The sequence below is a fragment of the Adiantum capillus-veneris genome, chromosome 25 (assembly GCF_014529385.1).
Source record: "Adiantum capillus-veneris isolate H3 chromosome 25, ASM1452938v2, whole genome shotgun sequence".
Lineage (NCBI taxonomy): Eukaryota > Viridiplantae > Streptophyta > Polypodiopsida > Polypodiales > Pteridaceae > Adiantum > Adiantum capillus-veneris.
In genome coordinates this window covers 20,143,746-20,154,133 of record NC_140955.1, presented here as the reverse complement: position 1 = coordinate 20,154,133, position 10,388 = coordinate 20,143,746, and positions in this window count along the sequence as shown.

Below are 10,388 nucleotides of genomic sequence, written 5' to 3'. Positions count from 1 at the left end.
TTGCTTCTGCTTCTTTTGGTCTTTTGAGAGGCAATTTTTGTATTCTCCGAATCATAAGAGGAGTTATGTTTCTTTTTCTTAGCGTGGACTCTAGTGATTACTTTGATTGGAACAATCGGTTCACTCTCAGATGAACTACTAGGTATCATTTGGACTACGTTGACTACTATTTTACCCTTGTTTAAAGGATTTTTAGGACAATCTTCCGGGAAGTGTTCTCCCTTTTTTCAACATTGTATGCAATAAGCTTCAACCGGCTTGAGGTTTTTGTTAGGTTATGGGCATTCATTTTTCCAATGATCATTTGCACCACAATTATGACAATTTCTCCTTCTTGGCTTAATCATGGGTCTTACCATAGGAGGTTTAACACCTTGATTAGCCACATATACATTGGTGCGAGATCTGATGGAGCATACGTCATAGGTTCTTCCATTGGTGGTGGATTATACCAATCTCCTTCTATCGTTACTGTAGACGGACTAGGCTCAGCATAGGGTGTAACAGGCACTAGTGCTTGTTCATCTATGACTCCTTCTAAATGCATGTACTTTACAGGCACTGCATTATGTCGTGAATACAGAGGTTGTTGACCCAACATGGGTTGAGGTCTTTCCATACCCATCGGTGGTCTTTGAGTTGGTGCCATGTTAGGCTGGTATGTACATGGGTTGTCCTTGTGGCCTCATGGGCACGTACTGAACTTTCCCATCATACTTTGGTCTGTAGTAGCACTCATTGGTCTCATGGTTGGTCCATTTACCCTCGATTGCACACCATTTTTGCGGTCTAATTGGTTGTCCATGTTGAGGTATCCCTTGTCCTGGTCCTCTCATAGGTGCTTTTTGCATGTTATTCATCATGTCATTCATCTTTTTGAGCATGTCTTCTATAGCTAAAAGTGGTGTTGTAGCAATCGTTCCCACTTGTGCTAGTTTAGTGGATGTTGTTTTCTCACTTTGGTTATCCTTAGAGACATCTTCTTCGTTGAAAATATCGCAATTGTCTAAAAACAATGATACTAGTCGTTCTTCTGCAGGTATCTCTAGCCCTGGGCATCTGGCAATGTATTGTTTCATTCGAGTTGCACAATCCCTAACAGACTCACCATGCTTCTGTTTAAAGTTGTGAATTTGAGCTACTGTATTGTGTTTGATCCCCGTTTTGGAACAAGCAGCTACAAATCCTTGATCTAATGTTTTCAAGTCCATGATTGACCTTGGTGGAATGTTTCGGAACCATGTCAATGCTTTCCCTTCTAATGTCATTCCAAACTCCTCGAATTAAGTATGGAAATCAAATATGCGTTCAGCTCTTAGAACTTGATTAAAGCTTGCTAAGTGGTCGTATGGATCTCCTGATCCACTGTATTTTCTGACCCATTTTTGAAAATCAGCTGGTCTAACGCATCTATTTGGTTCAACTCCCGGTCTCCTGGCAGTTGGTTCTGTTCCAAGTCCTTCAAACCAGTTTGTTGGAAATAGTGACTCATGTAGCCGTTGACTGGCCTTAGTGTCACATGGTTTTCTTCGTGATGAGGTGGTTTCTGGTTTCTTAATATTGCTCTCAAAAGATCTCTCACGGTGTTCATCTCTTAGAATAGTTTCTGGTCCTTGGCCCAATATCCAATCTCTTATTGAATATCTTTGATATTTACTTTGTTCTACCTCCTCAGGAGTCATCATAACGAATTTGTTATAACAATCCCTAAATAGGTAGGTTGGTAGATCTGCTGATCCTTTTTCCTTTATCTTGAAGATATAGATGATCTTCATGGGCGTTAGTTGTCCTGATTTAGCATGCGAAGTCCACAGAAGGTCTTTTACATGTCTATCCTCCCAACAATAGACTCCAATCCTAGGATTATCCGTACTAAGCCGTTTCAAAGGCTTCAAATCAACTTGATCGTATCCCTCAAATTCTAAAGTTGGTGGTCCTTCTTTGGCGGCCATATGTGGAATTATGGTATTTACTTCTAACCCCTATTTGCCTATCACGTCAGGGTTTTTGACTTGTAAATACTGAGTTCCATTTCTATCCATGTACGTTTTTCCTTGTTTGTTTGCCATGATCTCCTCTTCGAACTCAATACCATGGTCATCAATGCAAATAGCATACTCTTCGTTAGGATCCAGGTAAACCTGAGAGTATATGCTTATAGTGCATTGTCGCTCCGATTTTCGAGTGAGTTGAATAAGAAGACATTTCGGACGTTGAATCAGAAAAAGTGTCTGAGACTTCCTCAAGGATAGTGTGCAAAGAACTGTCTTGATTCACACTTTCTTTGGTGGATACTCTACTGGAGGTTTCTCCAAATATGCCATGATTTCCTAGTACACGACCAGATCTAAGGTTCATAAAGACTTATGAAGCCCTGGATAGAGTACTTACCTTTGGATTGACTTGTTGTCAATTTCCTCCACTTGACTGGATTGCAACTTCTGTCAAGCTACCAATTCCTTGTCTGCAACCTGATTCTTGTATCAATTTTGATCAAGTTAGCTATTCTTTCACAAAGACTGTGTGTTTTTACTAACTATTGTGATTGGTCTATGTGTATCACTTCAATTTGAGCTAATTTAGTCAGCAGTTGAGATTTTCATACTTGAATTTGGCAAAAATGAAAGGATTAATCTGCAACCTGGAAATTGAGTGAACATGTACCAATTTGAATCCGATTGAACCCAAAATTGCCCGGTGGCTTTGTATTATGCTGGTCTAATGTTGTACAAGTTCAAAAGTCAAAAATGGTATCTCTCTGTAGTAGTAGTAAATAATCGCGATTATTTACTTTTGTCAGCTTTTTACACTTTTTGGCTTGGTTTGCCAAGTATAGAACCTGTTAAGGTCCTTGGACAAGTTTCAACAAGTTTGGACAAAATCTGTTCAAGTTTATCAATTGTTTCATGTCCTCAGACTCTGATTTCAAGAATCTGGCTTAAGTCTCACTTTTGTGTTCCAAATTTCACCAAAATTGATTTGTGTGGTCTACTTGATATGCTGGACCTTGTGGTATGCTCAAATATGCAAGATTGTCAATTTTTGAAGCAGATGTAAATAATCGCAATTACTAATTTTTTGCAAGTTTTTGTCCCAATCTTGACACAAATCTGTTAAGCACCTCAACTTAAGGTCTCTAGCCAAGTTTCCTGAAGTTTGGACAATTTTTGGTCAAATGGTCATCAGTTTTCTGTCCGCATACTAACTTTGCAAATTTGGTCACAATTTTCAATCAATGATTCAAATCTTACCAAATTTGGTTTGTGGGCTTATTACAACATGGTAAAACTAGTGGTATGCTAACTTGGTCAAAAATTTTGAAAAATGGGACAGATGTAAATAATCGCAATTATTTACTTCTGGTAAATTTTACATCTTTTTGGTCAACTGAGCACGTACACATGTTTATCACATCAATATAAGCCTATAAATTAAATTCCATCAAGTTTGGACTAATTTTTTCCCAATTTACACTCAAGTTCTCGAAAGTCAGTACAAACTTTAGTTTTTACCTAGATTTTTGTCAATTTGGTGATCCAAATCCAATGTGCCTTTACAAAAGTTTTTTGTACACATGCAATGAGTCACTGGTATCAACCTTGGTCAAATTTGAGCTGAAAGTAAATAATCACGATTATTTACTTCAGGCTTGAAATGAACCATTTTTTGTACTTTTTTCATGGACAGTCTTTTCATGAGTTATTTTAAGCCTAGGAATCAAGTTAAATCTTAATTTAGCCTAAAATATCAAGAAAAAGTAAATGATCTGAGTTTTTATAAACTCTTGAAACTTTTACCGCAAAGTGTCCTTGAGCTTACCCACTGGTTCATACAACTTTTAAGCTTACTCTCCAGTCGGATTGAGTGGTATGGAGTCTTTTAGTGCTATTTTTAGCCGTAGACCTAAAATTCTACAACTTCAAATACAACTCACAATGATTCTTTCGGGGAGAGCAATCTTCTGAAATCCACCTCAGATCCTACTTACCCTACTCTTAGGTTCTCATGCAATGGGGTTGTCCACAAACACTCGTTTTCTTGTTTTTTATGGTTTTCTGAGCATTGATCTTAAGACTTGTCTCATCTATCAATCATTCTCAAAATCCTTATCTAGCTCTACAATCCTACAATCCTAAAGGCACTCGACAGTACGATTACTTCCAAGCTACCTCTACACAGCAAAAGACGGCAATCTTAAGCTATGCGATTTCTAAAAGAAAGTTTTTACTCTAGGAGATCCTAGAGGAAGTTAAAGGATAACTTCATCAAACGCTAGTGTTTTTCTTTAGTTTAGGTCTCTTCGATCCCCGGCAGCGCCGCCAAATGTGGGACGGGTGTCTAACCTCACTCCTATCTTACTGCAGATTTAGCGAGAACCACGAATAAATTGTCAATCTATGGGACGAAACTGACTCGACTAGTGCATAGAGGCTACAAGAGGTTGCCAATCTCTCGGAAAACAACAAACAACTCACATCTAACTCAAGCTACACTCAAGTGACTGAAATCACCAAAAGCCAATCGCTCATATGCAAACAAATCACATCCATTACATCATCAAATGACATCCAAACGTAATAAAACTTCTACGGCATGTTTATAAGACCTAAGCACACATGCTTATGGTCTCAAATCCCACTTTAGGTCAAGTGCCAAAATCGCGATTATTAACAACAGTGGATTTTTGACATAGTCGTTTTCGACCCAGAATGCACCTAAATGCTTAGCAATGATGCCCCAATACCCTGCCTATGCTTAGTTTTTGATTTTGAAGTGTAAATTCCTACTTATAATGAAATTAGGCCGCGGGTCGACGACGCCAAAAGCTACAAAATACTGTGGTGTATTTACGTCAATGCGTAGAGCTCTTACCTGTAGTTGCAATGCAACAAACGCGACTGCAATATGACAACCAGAGAGGAAGTAGGAAGCGCAAGAAGCAGAGAAGTGAGCGTCGTTAGCTCACGCTGTGTATTTCATTAACCAAAACTTGATAGTAACTTACAAAAATTGTCTTTTATACCTTAGCCAAGGTTTTTAGTGGTCAAAACTAATCATTTGGGAGCTCTAACTAAATATAGGTAATGACAGGTCGATACAATCTGGAAGCTTGTAGTCCCGGCTCATCAATTACAAGATTTATCTGAAAAATAGAAGTTACAATATTCTCGATTTATCAAAAATAATAAAGTGTTTTTACAATAAGAGCTCCAAAAAATAGTATCCGTACTAGCTTGCTGCTAACAAGGAGGGAGAGGGAGGTGGTGAGACGAGAGAGGGGTGGGAATAGGAGGAAAAAGAAGGTCGTGAGAAAAGTCAATAATCTTTGGGTCGGTTGAAGAGACCTTCTTGAGGTAAAAAAAACATGTACTTGAAAGCTACCTCAGATTGTGGCTCAAAGAAAATTAATTTTAGAAAATCAAAAGAAATTTCTAAAAAGAATATTCTGTAACGGAAGCCCTTCTCTCATTGGCCTAAAGCTCTCTCTCTCTCTCTCTCTCTCTCTCTCTCTCTCTCTCTCTCTCTAAATGTCAAAAGACAAAAAATAAATGTAGTTTCGAAGAGGAATGGAAAACTCATTGTATGTGTTAATTATAGGAAACTGAATTCTCAGACAATAAAAAACCCATTTTCACTTCCATTTATAGAAATGATGTTGGATAAAAATATGTACAATTTCTTGGATGGGTATAGTGGATATAATCAGTTCAAGATAGCGTCAGAAGATAGAGAAAAGACAATATTCATTACTGAATGGGGAGCTTTTATGTATCTGGTCATGTCATTTTGTATATGTAATGCTCTAGCAACCTTTCAGTGATGTATGATGGAGATCTTCAGTGAGTTCTTGCATAACTTTCTGGTAATTTTTTTGGATGATCTCACAATCTTCTCATCTGTTAAAGACATGTATCTCCTCTTCTTAGAGATGGTAGTTAAAAGATGTAGATATATTTTTTTATTCCCTTTTGAAATCAATATTCATGGTCAGAAGGGACAACTACTTTGACATGTCATGTCTAGAAATGACATTGAAGTGGCTCAGGACAAGATTCAAAGTGTACCATAGACCAGAGCACCAACGAATGTTGAGTTCGTTTTTTGGACAGATTAATTTCTATCAAAGGTTTATTCATATGTTCACAACAATGAAGGCCATTCCATTATATGAATTATGCCAAAAGGGAGTTCAATTTCTTTGGCCTTTTGATGTGAAACTAGTTTCCGATCTCTAAAGGAAAATAAAATATTTTATTTCATACACAATCCCATGCATGAAACTTTTTTATTGAACCCACATAACTTAATATAATTTAATATAATATTAAACTGTTTTTTATTGAGTTAAACATAGGTAAACAAGTGGGGATAGTATAGATAAGCTGCTTACAATCTTTTCCTAAGCTTTGGCATTTATTTCTAAGCTTATTGTACCTATCCTTTATATTCATTACAAAAAGTTTTGCGGGCGAGCACTCTTTATTGTTGAGATTTCAAGCTTAGTACTACCCTTGTGTGACTATCACCAATAGTGATTATCATTGGTGTGACTTGGTGGATACAAATATCTTTTCCAGTGATACTACAGCTAGACTACACTTTGTATCTCTCTTAGTCTGACCAATTTCATAAACAGTTACAGAAGTGTGATAACGCATTAATATTTGTTCTACTTTTTTCATAAGAAATCCCCCTTTTAGAGGCTCTTTCTGTAATCGTTGTAACCTGTCCAATCGAATGGGTGGACCTGTATGTACACTACTATAGCATTTTTGGCTTGAGATGTGCTTGCAGATACATTGTCCTTTTCAGCAGTCTGACCTATAGTTGTCTGATCGTGGGTTGTACTTACTAGTCCACTATCTTTGTTGGCATTATTTGTTGCCGATGTGTCCCCTGGTGGAGTAGTGACCAAGTCAATTACTTTCTCTACTTAAGGGCTTTTAGACTGGTCCTTATCCGTAGTTGGTGTCTGCACTCTTGCATGGAGCTGTTCCAACAAGGTTGTTGTTTTCCATTTCTTTTCAGAGGGGCCCAGCCACTGGTTTTTAGATCTAAATGTTGTCAGCTCTTTACCATTGCCTTCTGGAGTCTGGTCTGTCTCCTGGTCTTCTAAAGTTCTCAACTAACGGAGCTGCTTCTTCCAAGTATCTTCAACCAAATCTTTCTTCCATGTCTTCTTGGCATTGACATGTGTTGGTATGCAAGTGGCCCAGTAAAGAAACTGTCGTGCATATCGTGCTTTAAACAAATTTTGTGTCTTCATGTCCACAGTTTGTGTAAGAATTGATTAATATTAATGTTAGCCTCAAGATTCTTAATTCTTGTCAGTAGCATAATGAATAACTTTTCAAAAACATAGGTCAGGTTTTTCTTGAGGCTAATGGCTTAAGCAATGAATTTGTACTCTGATTTGCATTCGAGTGCGACGATTGGAATGCCATGTCCACCTATTTTGCGCTTCTTTTTGGCTGAGGCATCTTCGTTTAAAAACTTGCTAACCTCATCCAAATTGCATGTTTAGAAAAGGGCAAGTGTAACACATGGGACAACTCTCCTGTCGTCACCTCCATTGACCTGCCATCAATTTCATTGTTTGGGTTGAAGGTATCCTCTACCTCTTGGATGATCTCTGCATCAAAGGGCATCTTTGTGGCTTCCACCACCACTTCCAAATTCCAAAGTTTGAGGTGGTGTTGTTATTTGTGTTGGAAGACGTATTTACTAATCTTTGTTGGGGTAAAGGCGTTTGTGCCTTTTCTCGGGGCGGGACGTTTGATGTCCAGCTACCCAATGACCACACTAACCTTATTCTTTATATACCAAAGACTGAGGAGCTCCTCACATCTTGGAGGCTTGCTCCACCCACACGGCACGGTCTCTCATCTTCCCTCTCCTGCACCGCAACGCATACACATGCATTCCGTGCACCACGCACTCTTTCAACTGGTATGAAAGTTGAGGCTAAGCTTATGTGTGCATTGCAGGGTTGCAGCGGTTTTGCTCATTTACACTGGAGCTTCTAAGTCGGCATTGTGTGCACACAGATTGTAGTGCAAGAGAAGCCTAGATTGCAGATCTGAGTTTAGGCATGTGTACTCAGCTAGTATAGAGCTTGTGCAACAAGCCATTGCTAATTTTTGCAGAGAAGAGTTTTTGTTATTGTCGTCTCTCGAAATAGTGTTTTTTGCATATCTCCGTCATACAGAGTGAGATAGATATGATCCATGAGTCTATCCTAAGGTTTTAGCACGTTCTAGACACGCCAGTCATGTCAGAATTTTGAAATTTTGAGCTCTGAATTTTTTGCAGCAATATCAACATATAGAAACTTGGCAGTTTGGATTCTACATTGTAAAGCATTATGCGGTTCGCATCTTTGGCTATGTATGTCACATAGTGGTGCTATTTGAGAGAGAGTTTACCTTGCATTTGTGTGTGCAAGTGATGCTTTGGGATGTGAATTCCACATTGTTACACATACGGACGCGGTTTTGTACGCATTATGATTGTGTGGATTTTTCTTCAGAGAGATTTATGCACATGATTTTGCATATAATGCGGATACGGATTGAGTTTATTACAGCTCACAAGTGACAGGCTTACAGGTGTTTCAGACAAGTGGAGTTGTCCAAAGAGATACTCATGGGAATGAGCTTGGTTGGCGTTTATGTATGCCCATTGTGGATCTGTGATTGAGGTCTCGGACAAGTTTATACGCTTTTGATTAAGACCCACAGGTTTCGCCTTGCATCTCTCCATTGTGGTTGGAGAGCCTTTAGTCACTTTTGACTTGGTGTATGACATCTATGGATGAGAGACTATTTTTGTGCATTGCCAAATAGCTTCAATGCATTTTACGCATTGTTTGTGTTGCCGATTGTTTATGGCTGAGATTATTTAAGATTATACTCAGTTTTCAAGGGGAATTCTTTATTATACCCTAGAGACACAGGCAGAGATGACAGACATGGAGTTCTTTGATATGCTCATGCTAGAGGCTGATGAGTTGATGCCTATACACATGGTTTTGCCTATGGGTGAGAGGGACGTAGCCATCCCAGTGTCGGTGATGACAGATCCATATGCGATGAGTAGTCCTGATGATGCAGTGCATGCAAATAGCATAGGGGAGACAACTAGGTTTGTGCCAATTTCCTCAACGTTTGGGCGTCTCATGTACGACCTACCAATCTTGCGGCCCAACCTAGCAGCTCCAGTCAGAGCATTTGCCGCAGCGATTGTCAATTGTACGGTGAATGACACTAGCATGATGCATCATGGAGCTTTGCAAACCATACAGAGTTGTTTGTGGGATTTACATGCAAGCTCTAGAGTGGATATGCGCGCTCGCCTATCATTAGAGCCAATATGGCTGCATGTAGATCGATTGAGCAAGCCAGTGGACGTACCTTGAGAGAGTTTCTCACATGTTCTCTTGTACATACTACTAGGTCATATCGTAGTACCACTTATCTGCACATTCGCCTTTAAGTGGGAGATTGCTTTGCCCAGGGCCACACATCCGATGTCCAACCGCCCACTGACCACACTAACCTTAATCTTTATACCAAAGAATAAGGAGCTCCTCGTATCTTCAAGGCTTGCTCTACCCACACAGCACGGTCTCTCCCCTTCCCTCTCCCACACCGCACCACGCACACACGCAGTCTGTGTACCACGCACTCTTTCAACTACAAGATAGTTGTAGGGTATGCATGTTGATTCTAGAAGGGATATACGATTTTGCACACCGCTAGATCCTATACGGCAGCATGCATCGACTTCGGAAGAGCCAGTGGACATAGATTGAGACGAGATCCCTCTCTATACCTGTTGTACATACTGCTAGGTCATATAGTAGTACCACTTATTGGCACATTCGCATTTAAGTGGGAGATTGTTAGAGTAAAGACAGTGTGCCTCTTACCCCGATCAAACATGTTAGAGGCGTCTAATCATCCATCACTTGTAACACTTTACTAGATAGAAGAATAAGAGGCTCTCTCTCACATATTGTGGTAAGATGCTCCACCCACATCATTGTTCTCTCTCTCTCTCCTTCTCCCTCTCCGCACATGCACCTCATTCGCGCACTCATAATCTTGTGATGCGACCTTGAGCACGAAGTTTCTGTCACTTAGCTCAAAAGTTATTTTGTCTGCGCATTCATGTCATCTATAGTGTTCTGCATCTTTTTAGACACGTCCTATTGACGTCTGCCCATACACGAATCCTATGAACAGTTTTGGGTGGAGAGAGTACTCACTTGTTGATGTTTGCGAATCGAAGCAGGAGCACTTCGGGGTTTCTGGTAGAACAACAACCACAGTTGCGGGAGAAGGTGTGAGTGACGACGAAGGTTGTTGTGTCGAGGGTGATTCCAC